General features: G+C 32.8%; 3 non-coding genes across 3 annotated transcripts; 1 reads left to right on the top strand and 2 right to left on the bottom strand.

Annotated features, from left to right (window-relative positions):
* Positions 1-1,992: 1,992 nt before the first annotated feature.
* On the top strand, positions 1,993-2,064 carry TRNAC-GCA (transfer RNA cysteine (anticodon GCA)). The gene has a single exon. It is a non-coding gene; the product is annotated as a tRNA-Cys (tRNA).
* Positions 2,065-5,262: 3,198 nt separating this feature from the next.
* On the bottom strand, positions 5,263-5,334 carry TRNAC-GCA (transfer RNA cysteine (anticodon GCA)). The gene has a single exon. It is a non-coding gene; the product is annotated as a tRNA-Cys (tRNA).
* An 11,006-nt stretch (positions 5,335-16,340) lies between these two features.
* On the bottom strand, positions 16,341-16,412 carry TRNAC-GCA (transfer RNA cysteine (anticodon GCA)). Its single transcript has one exon. It is a non-coding gene; the product is annotated as a tRNA-Cys (tRNA).
* Positions 16,413-22,129: the final 5,717 nt, after the last annotated feature.

Raw genomic sequence — 22,129 nt, 5'->3', positions numbered from 1 at the left:
GAATCTATCATTCCTCTATCTGAACCACACCGCATTTTGTTACGGTATTTCGTTAATTATCTGTAGCTTGTGTACGGGCTTCCTGAACCCCGTATGGGAAGACACTCGTCAAGTGACGATCCGGTTACCACACCACTTCCTCCGTTTCTAGCCCTGAAGGGCTTTACCGGAAGTTGTCTTTTATACCCTCTAAACTTGATAAACCATCACATGCATCATTTTGCACTCTGTCAGGATGGCACCGATGCAAATGCTTTGGTATACTTTTCCATCACTGTCATTTACATAACTTACCATCGCCTTACTTACAATAACTTATAACCCTCAATTATCAAACTGATTGATTCGCGGAAGCGCGCACCCCGCGCCTTCCTGTAACACTGAAGGTTTTACACAAAAACTATTCTCATATCTAACCTCAATTAGACCATGCACTCAAATTATTATTTAGTTGAGTCTTTTAAACGCCAAAAATACCAACATAATAAGTGTTGATTGCAGCAACGACAATTTTGTTCTACAGTTCAATTTACACAAAGTCCTACTGATTTACTCAAAAATTAAGAAACAAATTTACAAAATTAATAAACTTCTAATGAAAACATACAATATTTCTCTCTGCTCTGGTCCGCTTTCGGGAAATAGGGCAATGATTAACTGTTTGGTGGATAGTTTTCCGGCAGGTTTGCAACTTCCCGATATGCCGGCCATTCGTCCAATATAATTTCCATCTTTATATTCCCACTACAAGTTTCTTTGTAAGCTTCTGTGGTGAATTAATTCATCATTAGAAAAAAATTACGGTACGAAATATGTACAATAGGTAACCCAGAAAAGAACAGAAGAGGCTTTTGAAATGTAATCTTCATGGAGAATGTAGAAATTCTAGATAATAAAGATCACCTAAAGAATATGTATTAAGACGATCGTATTATAATGATGAACAGGTTCGACTTAAACCAAAAGTCTTAAATCCATTAAAGTAGTCATAATGCATTATCACCAGGTAGGAAACAAGTACAAGTTTACGCTTGTAAAGTAGGAAGCAATATATCTAAGCGTGATTTAAGAAGTTTGTCACGGATCTACCGAGAATTCAGAAAATTTTAATAAAATCCAGTATGGAAGGAGGAAGGTGATAGTAAAAAAAGGAACGAAGAAATAACTCCACTTAAAAAAGTATCTCAGTAATTATACCAGTAATTAAGTATACCAGTAATTAAGTATCAATTTAATCTACAACCCCTAGGAAGACACAAAAAAATGATTTTTTTGTTGATCAACTAAAATTAAACCCAGTAACAGATCGTTATCCCTCTAGGTATTAAAAAACGTGTAAAGAAAGAAAGGTTTCTTAAAAAATCACTCGCATTCCAAATATCGTAGAACGTTTGTTTACTTCTAGTAGAAGTAAACAAAATATTCACCAGAATCTTTAAAAGTGATGAACTAGGTAGGTAGGCGAGATATATATATTAAGATACCCTACTTTTAATTAATTAATATGATTGTACACTCCAAAAAATTCTTCAATAATTTGATTCAAGTCCAATTTAAAAAGTTAGTAGTAGATTTCAATACTAAAATTTTCTTTGTGCATTGGAGTTTAATATTAACTGGATGGTAAGAGACCTGGACAAGACCAAATGCTTAACTTCACTTACGCTACAAATACATGATGTAATACAAATTTCAGTAAGGCAATGTAATTTGAAGAGAAAAAAGAAATATTTAAGTGTAAACCACCTAGTGTCATAGTTAATTTTCTATTTACTGAAAATGTTAGTTAAAAATATTAACTGATGACACATTGATCTCAAATCAGGAGATAAAAATTATTTTTTTTATTATTATTTTTTTTTGTTACCAAAAAATAATTTATTTATCAGGGGACTTTAAAATAAATTATTTATTGATTGTTTCTATTATTGATATTGTATTATAGGAATGTGATATTAGTAAATAATTTAGTACAGTGAGATGTAAGTGTCGGGGGGTATAGCTCAGTGGTAGAGCATTCGACTGCAGATCGAGAGGTCCTCGGTTCAAACCCGAGTGCCCCCTTTAGTTTTTTTATTTGATTAAAATTATGATACCAACGTAAACCTAAGTTATGTAAGAAATAGCTTTTTTAAAAAAAGTTCATTTCCATTTTTTGTCCACCGATGAAAAACTTTTTAAGTTACTAGATTTGAGTGTGGTAGATTTATGCACAACAATACAGTTTTACCTTTTGTTTCTATTAATCTTCGAATATAGTTTTAATGACTTTAACCTCATAAATATCTCCAAACATCACGTCACAAATCATCATACGTCTGTTTTTTACGAAAGTAAAGGAAGTTTGGTAAAATTATGTGTGTTCAATTCCCTTACTCCTGCGTGTAGACTGCCATAAGAACTATTTTTTATTTTAATTTTCCTTACTAATACGATAATGACCTTTCTTTTTCCTGTTTAGCCTCCGGGAATTACCGTTCAGGTATTACTTCAGAGGATGAATGAGGATGATATATATGGTGTAAAAGACTGTATAAAACTACACTTCGTTTTATACAGTCTTAGTTCGATCATTCCTGAGATGTGTGGTTATTTGAAACCCAACCACCGAAGAACACCGGTATCCGCGATCTAATATTCAAATCCATATAAAAGTAATTACTAGGACTTGAACGATGGTATCGACTTCCAAATCAGCTGATTTGGGAAGACGCGTTCACCGCTAGACCAACCTGATGGGTGTACGATAATGACCTGGTATTTACATTTGGAATAAAAAATCAGATTAGGAGTCTTTTTTGTTAACTAGTCCTTCATACTGACTCATGTGAGCAGACGAGACCTGAACCCCTACATTTCACTTCAGAAACCCCAGCGGGTTGGTCTAGTGGTAAACTCGTGGTCCCAAATCAGTTTATTTCTGAGTTCCGAGGTTAAAGGAAGTTCCTTATTCGGATATGGATACTATATCGTGGATACCGGTGTTCTTTGGTGGCCGAGTTTTAATTAACACCCGTAACAGGAATGGTCAGCCTGAGTCTGTTTAAAACTACAAGTTTACCCATATATTCACACAGATCTTGATGAGTCACTAATGACTTTAATTGTTGGTGCGATTAAAAGTAAAATAATAATAATAAATAAAAACTAGAAACAAATATTCACTACAGAAATAACTGTCTGTTTTAGTTAATAGTATTTAAATACATACCTGTGTATTTGCTGATACTTGTGAACTAAAAAAAAACAACACACACACAGGGAGAGAGAGTGAGCGAGTGAGAGAGATAGAGGGAGTGGGAGGAGGGAGAGATACGTATACGTGGCATGTGTACATACACACATGTATAATATACATACGAGTATATTATACACAGAATTTTAGGTATATTTGTAACTACATATTCTCTAACTGGTTGGAGTCCTTGTAAAGACAGTTGTTAGGTAGATTTCATAAGAAAGCTACTGTACCTGTTGTAATGGGTACTATGATTCGACTTCCGGAAAATTTCGACATATCTTCGCATTTCACAACTCCCAGACCCCAAAACCACCATCAGTTCAAAAGTTTATATTTAGATTTATACATATATTTCCCTTTACTGTGGACGCGATAACTCCTGTAATTTTACGCCAATCACTTTCAAATTGATACATAAAATATTACGACCCAAAATCTTAGTGGAGTTCGTTAATGTGAAAAATCGGACTATGGGGGTGAAAAAGGAGGAGCTTTTTCGAAAAAACAAAATATCGCTATAACTTTCTTAAGTAAAATATCGGACTCGTTTAAAGTTCCTACTATTCTTTGGATAAGGGCCTAAAACTTATCTAAGTAAAATTTTATGATACCACCAACCATGTGAAAATTTTTTAACATGCAACCATTGTCGTATTGAGTAAATTTGAAGCTTTTCTTAATTTTAAGGTGGAAATATATTTTTCCCCTACTTAGCAGAGGTGAAATCTACCTCCGCTTTCCGACGTGTCGAAAGGGATATGTTTTTATATGGATTTGAATGTTACACAGTAGATACCGGAGTTCTTTGGTGGTTGGATTTCAATTAACTACACATCTCAGGAATGGTGAACCTGAGTCTGTTCCAGACTATATTTTTTCCGGTATATTTTCCCTTAGATTGCACTTCATCAGAACTGGCAATTCGGTAGCGGCAATTGAATTTGCCCAGCACAGACAGACCTAGACCCGGCAGTAGCTGGAAAACTGGTAGGAGAAAACGACAGACATGTGATTATTGCATTTGAAAAATCTTACTCTCTATGATTTTTTTTAGGAAGTCAAGATTTCATTTCTGGAATCAACAGAATAGGGAAATGGAAAAATTAATTCACTTCTGTTTAATGTCGATTTGTAAATAAGACAGTGTTTTAAAAACAGTAGAATCCTGGGTTCGAACCCCGAATGGCATTTTTCATACGCTACAAATTTCCATTCTCATAGGGAAAAGATTTTCACACATTCTTATAGCAGTCGATGTACGTCATCTCAAAGGAAAATAGAAAAAATAATTACTTAAAACTGAGAGCTGTGTTATACAAGTTACATGTTAAATAAGTTGCGTTCAACATCATAGTGTTACATCAGGTCTGACTCAGCGAACATGTATACGCCTACTGTGTGCTAGGTTGTGGAACGCTTAGTTTAGTTTTATTTGATTAATAATTGCAGGCGTTGGTGTTCTAACAGATTGTATTATAATATTTTTATTACTGTACAATTTTAGAATTTTTGAACAACCTCTACTTATTTTTGAATTGAAATGTAGTGTTTATTAGTAATTTTTTTCATTTATTATAAAAAAATACAATTACTCTCAGTTTTAAGGAAAGTAAGAAAGAGAGAGAGAGAGAGAGAGAGAGAGAGAGAGAGAGAGAGAGAGAGTGAGAGAGAGAGAGAGAGAGAGGGAGAGAGAGAGAGATTATCTGAAGAGAAAGAGAGTATTCGTAAAGAAATGTTTCTCTCTTTATCCGTAAATTTATGAGTAATAAAATCAAGATTGCAATTACCAGGAGGTAGTAATCTTGACATTAATTCTACGCTATAGTACGTAATGTAAAATTCTAAATAGGCAACCACAATACTTTTTTAATTCAAAAACTTAAAAAGTATCAGTTTATTTAGAACTGGGGAATTCTATTCCAGGTTCAATTTACTACCACTAAGTTATGCACAATAAATGCAATTTAAATTCATGTCATTTATATTATAATATTCAACTTTCTAAGTGTCGATTATTCGACAGGGGGCACCCGGGTTTGAACCAGGGACCTCTCGATCTGCAGTCGAATGCTCTACCACTGAGCTATACCCCCTCATGCTAATGGCTCTAATTATGTTATAAATCACTTCTTTTTTTTTAATAGTTATAAATTGAAAAATATTATAGCATTTTACTTTTAAAGGATCTTAAATATTTAACCACTTATTACCTGGAGGAGATTTAAGTGTTCCGTTTTTTATACACTTCTAACTCCATAACGGCTGTACTGACTTTCATGAAATATTTATAACAAAATTTGTTAATTATTTAGAAAGATAACGCGCATTTAAAAGTCAATAATCTTGGCATGAGTTGTTATGGTCATTGTTAATTTTCAGTAAACAAGAAAAAAATGTCGGTCTACCGTAGTTTTTAAATTTTGTCATTTTCTGTTGAAATAATAATGATGAATGTTTTTACTTTTTCTTAACGTATAAGAAGGGAATAAAAAAGTCAACTGAGATACAAACATTACTATTCAAATAACAATATTTTTATGTACACTATTCTAATGGAAACGACTCAGATAAAACATAAAAAAAGTGTCAATACGCTTTTCAACCGCGTTATGTTCATCGTAAGTTACACAGTACCCTAACCAAACATTTCGTAATTCAGTAATGTAAAAGTGTAATATATATTATTTTCGGATTGAATAATTTGTTATTATATACAATTATTGAACAATGGCCAATTTAATATATCCTTCTTTTTATGAATTTTAGCCTCCGGAACCGCCTAGTTACTTCAGAGGATGAATGAGGATGATATGTATGAGTGTAAATGAAATGCAGTTTTGTACAGTCTCAGGTCGACCACTTCTGAGATGTGTGGTTAATTGAAACCCAACCACTAAAGAACAGTGTTATCCACGATCTAATATTCAAATCCGTTATTAACGGATTTGAATATACCATCTATTTACGGTTAATTAAATGAACGGGGTTAGCGAGCGAATCGAGCGTTAGGTTATGTTTTTTTGATATCGTAAGAAGTTCAGAAACTCATTTAATCTTATTTTTAACTGACTTCAAAAAGGAGAAGGTTATAAATTCTGGATTTTTTTAACGTAATATCTCTCCGGCGTTAGTAAATCAATTTTGATAATTTTTTTTAATCAAAAGAGTATACTTTCGGAATGGTCCCATATAAATTATAATTAAATCCGATGATAATCTTAGGAAAAATATCAAAAACTTGAACGGTTCGACACCCTTAGCCACTGACCGTTCGTACCAGTACCGTGTCGCTCTGTCCCCTGTATGACTAGGATATTATTAACAGCCTATATTATGGTTGTTTAGTCTCCGTGGAAATGTTATTGTCATTTCTTTCTCTATTTTTCTTCCATAAACAATCATTCCTTTTTTCTTGGCTACATTCTTTTAAACTCCGTATAAATATTAAATCTGCATTTAATATTTACATAAAATGGTGAAAAATGTATTATCCCTAATTTCAAAATTTTAATAAAAATATTTATATTTATACGATGTAATAATAACTTCTAATTTTGCAATATTAAATAAATAATCATACAAGAAGTTCCCTTATTTAAACTGGGTACTCGCAAACCTTTTTTTAACCTCGAAACGTAATTTTTTTTTTTAAATCTTACGTTCCATAATCATTATTGATTATGGAACGTAAGATTTAAAAAACATATATCTTTTTTCAAAATTGAACATTCCAAAATAAACCAGTACTTGTTTTTAGAGGCTAAAATGGATGAGGCATCCAATGTAATTTTTTTTTGTACGTGCCAAAATTAACTAACATCTATTGTTAGCCTCATACAACGTATTTTTTCCTAATTGTACGTACCAAATGTCTATTCGCAATAATGAAACATATTAATTTGATAGATTATGCAACTGCATAATTTCTGTCACAGCTTTTTCATCATGGGCCTATTTAATAACTTGTTTGGGTCCAAATCAGACAAGGCTATTTCCTCTAAAGTTTTAACTAGACTAAGAGCGACATAAATCTACACCTTGGCATTTCTTGCCGAGGTTTATCACTGCCCTGTCAAGAGTTGTACCCTGCAGTTTATGAACAAGTACAGCCCAGCTTAATATTCGAGTTGGAATTCTGCGCTCGTCATCTCCATATCCCTTTGTCGCTTGGAATTCTGTACAAACTGGTGAAATGGCTACGCAACCTTCAATAACTTTCATTCTATGACCAATAGTCTCGTCATCAAATTTTATGAGTACAGTTTTCGGTAACTTTTCTTCTTCGTATATCAAGCCGAGGGGTTGAGAACATTGCTCTTACGTTTCATTTGATAACGTACTGTATTAAACTGACACGATGAGCATGACCTCGACTTTCATTCCGTAAGAATCGACTGTTGTTCTCATTTATGAGAGCCTACATTCTCGTTGTTGAGAAGTCTCTGCGGAAATAGTACTAAATTTCTTTCTCTATTTTTCCCTAAATGATTATTCCTTTATGAGCAACTTTCCTTTATACTTCGCTGTCTCATTTGAGTTCCGCATATATTAAATAACACACACACACACACACACACACACACACACACACACACACACACACACACACACACACACACACACACACACACACACACACAAACACACACAAACACACACACACACAGACACACACACACACATACACACATACACACACACACAAACACACACACACACACACACACACACACACACACACACACACACACACACACAAAACCTAACCGACCGCTAGGCGGCTAAACGGGATTCTTATATGTAAAATGGGATCTCAATAACATATAAGAGAGAACGTCTCACGATCATACCTCATCACGAGTTCGCTAAGGTATATGTAACTTGTACTTGGTGATAATATATGAACCTAAACATATATAAAATATTGATATATCATATATTTGTATGTCGCATTTATTGTTATATTACATTTTTTACATCTCATTTTATTGTATTAACTTCTATTACCAAATTTGCACTGTTTGAAGTAAGATTTGTGTTATATAGATGATAACACCGCCCACATGAGAATCAACAATTTTCTAGCGTCCCCAAAATTCTTATACTTACTATCAGAAAAAAATAATAATTACAATTACTGTTTTTAAGATGCGTTCTTAAAAACAGCAAGTGCAATTATTGTTTTTAATCGTGGCATATCCTATTTCTGAGTCGAAACTTGAGTTTTAAATGAGAGTAATTAAAATGCATATTTAAGCATATTTGGAAGTATTTTTATTAAAATTGCTTTCAGAAAAATTACAATTGTGTCTTTATAGTTACACAAATGTATTACAACAATGGTGAAAGTAAAATAACAATGCAATAATCAATATAATAATGAAATAATTACAACAAAGCTTTCAATTGAAAAATTAAACTTACATTATTGTGAAGAGTGAATCTGACGTGCTTTAACGAGTTTGTTGTTACCAAGCTCGAATTTATTTCAAAATAGCCGTAAGTCGCCGCGTTCGGTAATATGCAGCCGGTTTCTCCTTTTAGTTAGCAAGGGTTGCTAAAGCAATAAAAACATTAATGTTTAGGTAGATTTCATAAGAAAGCTACCTACTGTAATGGGTACCATGATTCAACTTCCGAAAAATTTAGATATTTCTTCGCGATTCCCTCAGACCTCAAAACCACTGTCAGTTCAAAAGTATATACATACATTTACACATTGTTACCACATATATGCCAAATTTAGTATCGGCGGACGAACACGGTAGCTACTCTGAGCTGGCACACAGTATACGTACGCGCTGGTACAAGCATCAATCCCGTCGCGCATATGACCGCGCAGTTCTGTCACCATAGCGGCGCTGCGGCCCCACCACTCTCAGGCTCCAATAAAAGAGCGTGCACATGAGTGAATTTTCGTCGACCACCACTTGGAGAAGACGAAGAAGAAGAAGAAGAAAAAGAAGAAGATGGAAGAAGACAGAAGAAGTTCTCTGGCTTCCTCAACGTGGGACCTCCCGACGGATGCCAACATCCCCGCCGGAGCAGCAGCCTTAGCCGGCCCACTGAGGGTGCCGCTGGACGCGGACGCTACCTTTCTGCTCCAGCTCACTGGCGGACTCAGCAGCAGGAGTCGGCCCAACGTGGGTTCGCTCGGGGAGAACCGCCTTAGCCGCGCCGGCGAAGGACGACCGACGCCGACCCAACACTGAGGGGATCTGGGGGCCACCACTGCCACGCTGGGCTGGGGGCCCAACTGTTTCTGAGGGAAGCCCGGTCTTCAATGGACGAGCCGCAACTCCCTGACTTCGCCGGAGACCAGCTTCCGGACCCAATAGCTCTTCTTAGAGCTAACGAAAAAATCGCTCTTTTCAGGGCCACCGCAAGGTTATGAGCCGTCGAAGCCATTCGATGATAACAGCCCTTTTCAGGGCTACCATAAGGTTATTAATTGCCACGTGCCGTCGAAGCCATTCGGTGACAAGTGGCGCCCAACGTGGGGTCAAAATTGTCTGGACGAGAAGACTGGACATAGCCACGCCTCTGTCGACGACATGTTAGCCGACAGACCAATGCGCAAGGCGCCCAACAACATTGACTGCCTGGTTGCACGCATCCGTGCAGCATTTCCGCTGGTGATAATTTAATCGCATTAACGTTTCATTACAATTTATCTATAACTGAAATCAGTAGACAAAACTTTTAATGAAGTATATTTAAGAACGAATAATAAAAATTAGATACGGACTGTACGATAAGGAAAAAATAGCAATACAAAAGTATCGATACAAATTCAAAACATTACCATCCCCTCTAGGCGAATATGAAATTTTTGATTTTAATATCTTTAGTGAAAAACTACAATAAAGTAACAATTTATTTTGGTACAATCATTTATTACTATTCCAAAATAAACGTTTGCAAAAGAATTGATAATAGATTTGTACACCCTTTCGCTACTAAAATTATAAACGGATAAAGTTCTGTAAAAAATTATGTATCGTTAGACTGCTAATTCATACAACCAGCAGCCCAGTTGATTAAAAATATAAATGTTTAGAAGATGAAACTCACTAATAAATTACAGTGATTGGATAATTGCATTTGAATAAAATTAAGCCCATTGTAAATATAAGGACAGGGTAACCACGGGCAACAAATTCTGATCCGAAGCCTATATCTTTACTAAGATAGGAATCTGAATTAATGCGCTCTATGAAGGTTTCTAGCCTCCACCATCATGTAAATCTTTACGAACGAGTTGTTATCGAATATATACAATTATAATAAATAGTGTTAATGTGTTCTTATTTGAGTCATTAGGATGGATAGGTAAAATTTAATCATTTTTTTAAGCTACTTATTTAAGTAATTATCTATATATATACGCACACACATACACACAATTCAAAATGTTTATATTTGGTACAGTCAGGAAGTAATCTTCAATCCGCATAATCACACAAAAGACATCTTTAATGTTTTTTTACCTTCATCCAAGAGAACACCACATGGCAAACTGCCGTCATAAGAGAAAGGCCGTCATAAGATGTTATTGTGAATATTTAATTTAGTAAATAATAGTGATAATTATATTGCCTTATGCATATATTAATATATATTTTGTATATTTATAAGATGTTTTGTTGTAAATTATTGTTACCATAAATCCTTTCCAATTGTTCAAGAACGCATTTAACCTCAACTCGTTAATGTAACTGTAAATATCTTTTACAGCAACATTAACTTTATTATTCAGCAAATTGATAACGTTCCTGAGCGTGCATTGTTCATTTAGGCAATCTGTTAATAATCTATAATTATTATAGACGGTTCTTTATTATTTACTTATAAAATAATAATGTGTTGTAGGGAGGCAGATTTTACGAATTCTAAATACTCATTGTTACAACCTAAAAAAAATTTAAGAAATAGATGGAAGGTTAACAGAATAACATAATTTGAATATTAACTATCTCATTTAGGGTAGGGCCATGGTCACAGAGAAATTAGCATATGTTTTGGTTCCAGTGTGATAAAAAAACATTTTGAAAAAAGTCAAACAATTTTTAATTGAAAAATGTTGTTTTGATTACATTGAAGAATTCCTTCCTCTCCTCAGTAATTAATAAGCTATTAGAGATTTATAAATAAATTTTACTTTTTATTCACGCTATAATAAATACTATCACCAAGAGATGATATAAAAAGTACAAACGTGCGCCTACAACGGGAGCGAGTTTCCTGTTATCTGAATATCTTTAATCCTAATTTCTGTGTAATTCAGATTAAGAATAATGAAATTTTAATCAATAAAAATTCTAAATTTTAATAATGTTATTAATTAAATTATAATTGAATGTTTTGTTTTTATAAAAGTAGATAAAACATATTTCAATCCGATAAACTACTGATACCGTTGTAATGTAAATAAAACCAAAAAAATACAATGTTTAAGTGTTCCATGTAATAAGCAAAAAAAAAAAAAAATTAGTTACAAAACTCTTACCGGTCCGATTTCATTTATATTTAATAAATATCACATTTACAGAAATAATACAATTCTTATGATCATTCTTTGTTTATTAAATGAAATCAAGCCGGTAAGAGTGTTGTAACAAATTTTTTTTTCTTATTATATGGAATGCTTAAAAATTGTTTTTTATCTATTATTGTATATGTATTGTCTATTACACATATTTAACATGTTTTTTTTAAAAGAAAATTCTATATTAATAACAGATTTTGATAATAGAAATGTAGTGTCTTACCTTTTTTGAGATCAGTATCGTTTGGTTAAAAACAGTTTTATTTATATTACAGAAATTTTTGTTTTTTGAGAGGAAGAAATGATATCTGCGAGACTCTTACCGTACGGTTTACAATTTCATTGTAATTTTTTTTGATGTCACTGCGTTTTGTTAGATTATTCTTTTATTGTTTTTTATGAATTACTGATTGTTATCTTATAGATTTATTATTAAAATTTATTGCCTTAGAACAAGCAAATTGCATTTCATATCCAATTTTTTTTTTGTTGATAGTCATATCATTTACTTCATACAATATTTTTTTTTTTTTAATAAAATTAATACCTTTTCGAATTGAATATCAGTGATGTAATATTGCACTTATTACTTTGTAAGTGTAACTCTCGATTTTTATCGTTAAATTCGATTTTCCCAATCGAATTTATTTCTGTTTTATTTATTCCTTTTTTAATAAAACTAGTATAATCTCTTGTAAACTAATACTTTTTCTTTTTCTTTTTTTTTTAAAGAAGTGATGGGAATTAAAAAAATTGTTTCATCTATAGTATTTTCATTTACATAACAGAATTTACTATTAAAACAAGCTGTAGTATATTTTCTTTAAAATTTTATTATTTCAAGTATATTATCAAGTTTTTGTACGCTACCTAGTACTATCAAGTACTGCTATCTAGTGGTGCGAATCGTAAGGGCAAATTTTTTAAAAATGAATAAAATTACATATTCAAGTCTCGCGGTTCATCAAATGGAAAAAAAACTTTGTCTAACAAAATTAGAGGTATTTTTTGAAAATATTCTTTATTACTAATCTAATTGAACTGAAATATAATATTTTCACGCTTATTTCTTTCCCCCATTTTTATTTCACTGTTAGGTTAGGTTAGGTTTAGAACTGTAAACGTACTTCGTTGACTTCGTTGTCTCTTACCGACGAAGTTCTAACGAACTCCGTGATATGGATTTTATCCCGTCTCACTTAATAAATAATATTATTCATTACAATAAATTTATTTATTTTACTCTACTGCGCCTACAAAATTGGAAGTAATACAGAGATTATACAAAAGTCCTCTAGTCTTTAATAACGCTTTACGCAGTACATACCTACCCCGTAGGGGGATGACACCCACCTTGTGACGTTACCGGTCGCCACACCAACCCCTCCGTTCCAAGCCCTGAGGGGCTTTACCGGAGGTCGTCTTTAGGTCCTTTAACTGATTACATCTCACAGTCATCAGCCAGGCCTCGGTCGGGATGTCACCGATGTAAATGCCTCGGCAGACATTTGCATCAGTAAAATACAAATCAAATTTCGCCTTCACGTAGGCCTCATATGGACATCTTCACATCCAACGTAACATGATTCCCCCAAACTAACTGACCGAAACCATGGAATCGCGAACCCCGCGCCTAATACAGATTTGACAGCACCGTTTGTGACTGTGAATGTCTCAAAAAAACGAACGAGTTAAAAGTTAAATCAGTGCTACACTCATACCAATCAAAATTATGTCTTACGTAACATAGAGATTCAGACCTACATCCAATTAAGTTGACCATTTTAGGTCACCTAACCAGGGGAACGCAACCTCATTGCGGTTCGCACAGGAACAGGAGACAACCCCCGCACCACCACCCTGTCCCATCATAGTGTCTCGCGTGGTATTACCAAGTCACGAACACGACCGCCACCGGTGGATGGAAGCCTCGCCACCGGTCGCACGGGTTAACATACCCCGGGGGCGCGGCCACCCCCGCCAGCTGAAGCCCCAAAGCGAATCACAAACAATACCAATATAACTGTGGCACGATGCCAATGCGCCTACTTCCAACCAATCCGATGACTAAACCGAAACCCTAGCCACCCGGGATCCTACCACAATCGAGTACCTCGATTAAACTGCCTCTGCAGACCTACATACCGTAGTACAGAAATATGCTATAAAAAATAATTAATAATCACTAAAAAAAAAATTATTAACTTTCCAAATAAAAACTTTCCCATTCAGGCATGGCATATCAAGCCAAAAAAAGTTTCAAAAATCTTAATATTTTTGTAGAATAACTGGAAGCTATCCGCGGCGTCACACCGCGTACTTTTAACAATATAGGTTATAAAAAGAGAACTTTTTTCTGCAAAAAAGAAACAAAATTAAAAAACGATTCATTGAAATTGATGCAGTAGTACTCGCCGAATGAAGACATTTACATTTATTCACAAACTGATAAATTTATAAAAATTTGTATAATATTTCCATGCATTTAGATAACAATTTTCTTCTTGTTTGGAACTGTTCATGTGCAAATTTCATCGCGATCCGAATTAACTTTTCCTCTGCGATCGGAATTGTAGATCGGTATAAAAGTCAACTGTATAAAAGTATAAATTGTAAATCTGTTATAAACTGATACACAAACATTCTTTTGTACGCATAGAATAGATATTATTTCTTTCTGTTTGAGTGCAAGCGTGCAAATGTATATATGTGTGTGCGTACACACACATATATATATATATATATATATATATATATATATATATATATAAACAAAGAAAGTATCTTTAAAAAAGTGAACTATACTAAAAAATTTAATTATCGACGATAAATTGTCGATAAATCTTCGATTGAAAATTGTATGACATAAGGGGCTGATGTGTGTGTGGTTAATGAATGATTGTGTGTAAAGAATAATACTAGTTTTTTAGATCTGCCGTTGTAATTCATTATTAAGGAATGCTACTAGTTATTTAGATCTGCTGTTGTAATTCATTATGTAAGTTGACAATGAAGAACGGAGGGAAGAACAAGGCGATAACAGAAAACATAAAGTTAGAAAGGGTGTTAAGGATGAAGCGAAACAGCCTTTATTTTGAGGGTACTGATAAAAGAAACAGGTGAAGTTGTATAGTCAAACTAGAAGCAAATAAGTCCTAATTGATTACCTCTGTGAAGGTTACGGCAGGTGAAGGTGTAGTTAACCTGGAAGATTTTCACCAGCTGCAAAATGTCTATCAGTCAGTAGTTAAAAGATATATTAAAGATGATTTGTTAAGAAACTCGGCAATGGTTGTAAAGTCATAATTAAAAAGAGTGGTACACATGTAATCTAAAATAAATTTCAACTGAACGATTGAAAATTCTTAGAACAAATAACCCAAAATCGGTACTAAAATAAGAAGAAAAAGTCCGAAAGTTATAAATTAGGTTAATATTTACAATTTAATTTTTTTTTCATTTATACGAATTAATAACTCTTCGTATGTTGAAGAGTTACACACCCAAAAGAGATGTGGGTGTAGCGCAGAATCATAATATCAGGTAGCAAGACTATTCAATAAATGAAGAAGTATTAAGGAAAATCGGAGAGAACAGGAAAATGCTAAATGTGATTGAATATAGGAAAAGGAACTAGTTAGAACTTTGAATAAGAAGAAGGTGTGTGTTTATTGTAGTTGCGTTAGAAGGCTTGGTGAATCGAAGGAAAAAAAAAATACGAAGGAAGAGATTTCAAATGATGGATGGATTTATGGAAAAGGGAAAATATGCAGAAACAAAAAGGTAGCAAAGGATAGAAGAAGGTGAAGAACAGCAGCCGTGACAGGATTTGCCCTATGGCAGAACAATATGAATGAATGAAATTCAATAATAAAACCAATTATCAATGAAAAGTCTAGTAAGACTTTTTTGTGTCGAACATTCTTCTTATTATTAGTGTTCTCTCAATAATTAACTCATTTATAAGGAAGTTATTATTTCTAACTTCTAGTTACGCAACATACGTTACTATAATTTTTCTCGTGTTTTTGGCTGTTCTATAGCGTGTTTTATTTTTATTATTTTTTTTTTAATAATTATAAATTTAGTTTTTCCGCCATTTTGGGGTATACTTACACTTGATTTACAAAATTAATATTTATATTTTTTTATACATTTTAGTAAATCTTATGTAAGCGCGTTTGAACTAATTTCATAGCTTACACCGTTATTACGTAATGATTATTAAAAAAAAAATATTTTGGCGGCCATTCGTGTATTTTTGTATCCTCTAATGATGAGCTTAATCCGAATCTGAAATCAAACAGTGTTCACACAGTTACATTCATACATATTGAATTCAACAACGAACTGTTCGTTGGAAAAATTAAATGGTTATTTTCCTACCTTCGTAATATATAATAATATTTCCTCTTACGATAGGTATATTCGAATAATTTGTTAAAATTTCATGATAACGTGTTGCTCAGTTAAAGAGTTCATTAAATTTATCTCTTGATAACTTGCTAGTTAATAAATTAGTTACAAAAAATCAACGATAAAAAAACTAACAGGGGGCACCCGGGTTTGAACCGGGGACCTCTCGATCTGCAGTCGAATGCTCTACCACTGAGCTATACCCCCTCCTGCTATTGACTTACACAAATTTAACATCTTAACAACTTTTTTTATGTCTATATTATGAAAAGTAATAAAATAAAGTTATAATTAGGAAGCATCCGGGTTTAACCCAGAGATATCGATATGCAACAGAAAGCATTCGTTTAACAATGAATGAGCTGCACCTCCATATGCTGTAGTGCTCGAATATATAACTGAAATAACTTTACTTTTTTTAAAGCTATTATATAAAAATTAAAGAATAAAACAAGCAAAGTTTTTACACTTCCTTGGAATTAATTGTTTATTCTTATATAATGGAAAAATAATCATACATGACAAAAGTATAAAAAATCCAAAAATCGATATTTTTAAACTTTGATCGTCTTTCCCACTTCCAATATTGTCCCTAAAGTATTTTTTTGGGGTCCACTGTGGTTAGGAAGGCATAAAAAAATTCGGTTAAAAATATGCAATAAATGAAAACAGGTTTTTTGATTTTTTACAGAGGAGGAGAATTTAGGTGGAAAATTTTTTTTAAAATGGTAAGCATGTACACATATCCACAAACTAATATAAACTGGGATTGATGCATGTGCTCAGTTTAATATGTAGTGGGATTACGCTTGCAAAATTTTGAGAAAATTGACCCCAAAGAAATTATTTACCCCACCCCCTGGAGATACTGACCCCAAAGTTTTACCAACAATTTGCCTCATATACACTAGTCCCTATGCGAAATTTTATCAAAAACGGTTTATCCAAGAGTTAAGCTTCGAACACGCTAACACACAAATACGTACGTACGAATATTACCCTCCAATGATTTAGTTTTATTGGGTCTCTGGGTCGTGAAATCTCGAGAAATGAAAAAAACCCAAACCCCATTTTTTGACTGATTACCATACTTTGCTTGCCAGGAAAATAAAAGTAATAATGAAAGTGTATCCAAGTTTGAGCCTTGGAGCTCTCAATCTGCAATTGAATGCTCTTCAATGAGCTATAATTTGTTGTAACTTTTGATCGAAATATAATGTTATAGATTCTTTTTTTTTTTAATATTTATAAACTTACAAATATATATTACATAATTATAAAATGTGTTAGGTAAATTTGAAATGTAGTTGTTTATAATTGAATTTGTTACTTAGTAACTGATCTGTGTTTTCTTTAATTAAATATTCTTTAATATAACTAGCATCCATGTCGCGATTTCGCCCGCTCCGTATGCATAAAACGGGTGAATGTAAAGTCGCGCAACCCAAATGACAAAAAGCCCTTTTTATTCATTTACAAAGTAATATTAACATTTATAAAAGCAGTACTTACAAGTTTTCAATAAATGCTGGAATTGTTCACCGTGATTTTCAATGCTTTCATCAACGCGTTTTCTTACATTGTATGCGACCTTTTTCAGTGTAACATAGCGATATTTGAAATACACTTCTCATTATTTTGTTTAAGTTCATCAAGTGTATACGGGTTATTTGAGTACACATTATCTTTCAAAAATTCACACAAATAAAAATTGGGAAGACCCAGGTTCGGTGAACGAGAAGGCCATAGACCACGAAAAATTATCCGGTCATCGAAGAAATTATATGTATACTACTGTTCGTCGTGTGTGCAGTTGCTCCGTCTTGTTGTAGCCAGAAATCACGTTCATCATCATGTAGCAAAGCTATAAATTGCATAACTATTTCTTGATACCGCTCAGCTTGATGTCTCCAAAAAAAATATAGGCCCAACAATTCTCCGACGAGGTACACCACACCACACTCTAATTTTTTCCGAATGTAATGGCTGTTCAAGAAACACATGTGGGTTCTCTGAAGACTATACTCTGTAATTTTTACTGTTAACATATCCGCTAAGATGAAACCAAGTTCATCGCTGAAAAAAACTTTGTTCAGTACAGATATGTCATTTCGAATGAAACTTCTAAATCACTAACATTACTGCATTCGTTCGCCTTATCTGGTACTTGGATCTGATGGCTTACATTAATCTGAATAGAAGGTTTTCGAATTGTTTCATTTATCGTCTGCAGTCTGTCAGTTAAAACACTTGGACGGCCGGTACGCTTACCGTCATGTACACTTCTTGTATCCCGAAAACGATTAAATAAACGATATATAGTGGATTTGTTTAGCACATTAGCATCTGAAAAAGCATTTAAAAATCTTCTTTACACTTCGTTACGCAGTAACTCATAACAATAAAGACGCGTTATTCTTGTATAAAAGACATTGCTGCTCGGACTTAACAAAGTCCGAGCAGTGGTGCTTCGCCCTCTGTTGCCCGGAGGCGTGATCTAGCAGTGATACCGTATATTATTCTGTCGCACAAGAAATTGCTATAATTAAAATATCTTTTACAAATTTAACTGTCATTCCTACAAAGCAGGAAAATTTGGGTTGTGCGACTTTACGTTCATACTGTAGAACTTCAAAAATTGGAATTCGATTTTTGGTAATTATGTGTGGGCTGTTCCTCTCAGAGTTTTCGCTATTCACAACTTACAGGATAAAATAGATTAACAATTTTGATAAAATATGAATAACAATTTTTCAGTGTTGAAATGTAAAATAGTTGACAATTCTTTTAATTGTATTTTTTAACTAATTTGTTTTTACATATATTTCGATAGTATTCTTTAATAGACAATGATATTAATCTCATAACTGTCTGAAAAAGTCGATACTAACATAAACAATGATCGATGTATACAATATCTATTTATATAAAAATAGAGTATCCACTTCCAACAATTGTGAACATTGACTATGCTTTCGGATTATTCCTCCATCATCAGGGATTACTGATTAATTATGAATTTTATAGTTGTGCATATCAATTTTTATAGATGTTCATAACAGGAATGTCGATAGTTAAAATAAGTCAACGTTAAAAGAAAAACGTTTTGTCACTAAGATGTTTACAACTGTTATCTCTGTAAATATGTACATAAATATCTATTTATGTAAATAATGATTAAATTTAATAAAGAATTTTTAGATTATTATTATTTTTTTTTTTATGATTTATATGGTAGTGAGATTTTAACCGTGGTAAACATTCCGAACGTTATAAAAAAGGTAGAGTTAAAATTTCATAATGATTGATTCTATAGTTTTAGCGGTTATCAGGGATAAACGAAAAAGAAGTTGTCTCTATGTAGTAGTGAGATTAACTATAAAATACGTCGTAAATGGGTAAAGATATCATTAATTATTAACATCACAATTATATTATTATTTTTATGTCATTGATAAAAAAATTATCTTTACCTTGAATAAGACGTAAAAAAAAAAAATGAAGCACAATAATACTACTAAAATGTGAAGAGCAATGTTATTTTATTCCTCATGATTTTCTCTATTAAAATATACACTATAATTTCATTTCAGTACTAAAATTTACCCTATTTAAATACTTTTTTATTTTTTATGTTTTTTTTTATAAAATTCTAATTTACATCTGCGCAAAACGTGAAAAAACCTTTAAAAAGTATATTTAATATCTACCTAACAAACAATCATTTGTTTATTACGTCATTTATTTATGGTTCTTTAAAGGTAGGTACCTACATGATTCTAGCACTGATTTTGTACTCTTTGAGATACTCATTGCGATATCATCGCTAAATTTGAATAATTTTTTTTTAATAACGTCTCAGTTATCAATCTTTTTATCAGTTAGTAGCCATTTCAGTCAGGACTAACTATGAGTGTGATCATTTCACAATTTTTCAACTTCTGTTTCATAAAAATTGGTATTAAATAAAATCCGTACACTGTAGTCCTAGACCAAGAAGCAGAAGAGCGAAGAAATGTAAAAAGAGAAATTAAATTGAGCGTAATTCAAGAACAATTTAACCAACACCTGCAAGCAGACAAAAATTCTGTGGATTAAGTTATACTGAAACCTCTCATCAAGCAACTAAGTTATGGAAGACATGAAGTAACTCAATTAATAAAATTACATCATTACGAGACTAATAGCAGATAAGAATAGATATGGTAAGCTTAAAGACGATCATTAACATTTCGTAATCAGTATTTGGATTAAATGTAATGAAAATATTTAATATTTGTTAAATGTACAGTTGAATAGCATTTCTTGCAATTAACTTGAATAACGTAATTAATTAATATATTTTCAACAAAGATTTTTTATAATTTTTACTAATAAGCATTATTTCTAAAGACAAATATGGAATACAGTTTCCTGAAGTATATTTTCATGAAATTCATTTTCCTGATATTATGAGTAAATATTCTCAGACGTTATATCAACAAATTTAAGATAAAGGTTGCAAGAAATAAATAGAAATCATCTCGACGGTTCTTTAAAGGTAGGTACCCACATGATTCTAGCACTAATTTTGTACTCATTGGGATTCTGCGCGGGTTCAATTTTTCTATTGAAAACCGATTCATCTGAAGAACTTTTACTTTTTATTTTTAATTAAATCGAAGAATATTTTTTCACCGATAAATCAGGAAAAGAAAAAGGAAGGCTGTTTTTCGATGGTATTCACGAAACGGGTAGGATGGCACGATCGTTTTCGCTATGTGATGAGAAAACATTACTCAGATTTATACGTCTTTCTTAAAGAATTTTGAAAAGAGATGGCGAAACCTGAGATTATTATTGCAAAACTAACTATAATAATCGAAAAGTTAAGTTGGTGAATAAAAAAATTAATCAGTTCTTAAAAGAGAATAAAGATCATCAACAAGGCACTTGTACCGTGGCGGAATAGATTGTATTTAGGCATTTCGCGTGGAGGTCCTGGGTTCGAATCCCGGTCAACATGGTATCTTTTCATACGCATTCAATCTCCACAGGGCTAATGACCATAGTTGTTGATGCCTACTCCTTTAAAAGATAATAACAAAAATAGAAAATGAAGGACGACACTTAGTTTTTTGGGCAATAGTTCACACCATTGTTTAATAATATTAAAAATTACGTATATATGTTTTTTTAAATATATAAATTACTTAAAAATTTATTTCAAGGATGTGTTTTTAATAATTGCGGGCCTTTTGCACCCGTTTTAATAGTTTTGAGGACATTTCTTTAGAAGTAGGTTGTATTTCGTGGCAAGGGCCCAAATACCCCCGTCATCTTGTGTTCTAACAAAACTAGTCTTTTGACATAGTCGTTATTTTTGATCAGAATGGAAAAGTTATTATTTTAGGTCAAGGGGATAAGGGCTAATGACAAATCGCAGTTTTGCTTACAGACCATTTCACTTACAGATTATATTTTTAAATTCGTTTACTGACCGCCATATTTAAATTACTGTCACTATATCGTGGAAAAGCTACATCTTTTTTACTTCCTTGTACGAAGTAAAGGAAGTATTGTGATCGCGAAAAATTTCGGTTCTCAGATTTTAACGGAAATATCCACTGAAAATCCCTGAATTCATTTTGACTATTTTCGGTGTGATGCCTGTATGCCCGTCTGTACTTACACGTGCATGTGCGTATGTATCTCGCATAACTCAAAACCGATTTGCTGAAGGAAGTTGACATTTTGGATTTAGGACTGTTTTAACATCTAGTTGTGTACCTCCCCTTTTGATTGCAATCGACTTGACCAAAAATGTCCAAAGAAGCCCAAAATCCAAAATAAAAACTGGAAAATTGGACTTTTTCTTAATTGCAGTAATAAGCCCTCACTGAGAACTTTTCAACAATATATCATAAGTGGTACTTATTTTCATT

This window comes from Lycorma delicatula, chromosome 1, assembly GCF_047948215.1.
Source record: "Lycorma delicatula isolate Av1 chromosome 1, ASM4794821v1, whole genome shotgun sequence".
Lineage (NCBI taxonomy): Eukaryota > Metazoa > Arthropoda > Insecta > Hemiptera > Fulgoridae > Lycorma > Lycorma delicatula.
This window is presented reverse-complemented; position numbering and strand designations above follow the sequence as displayed.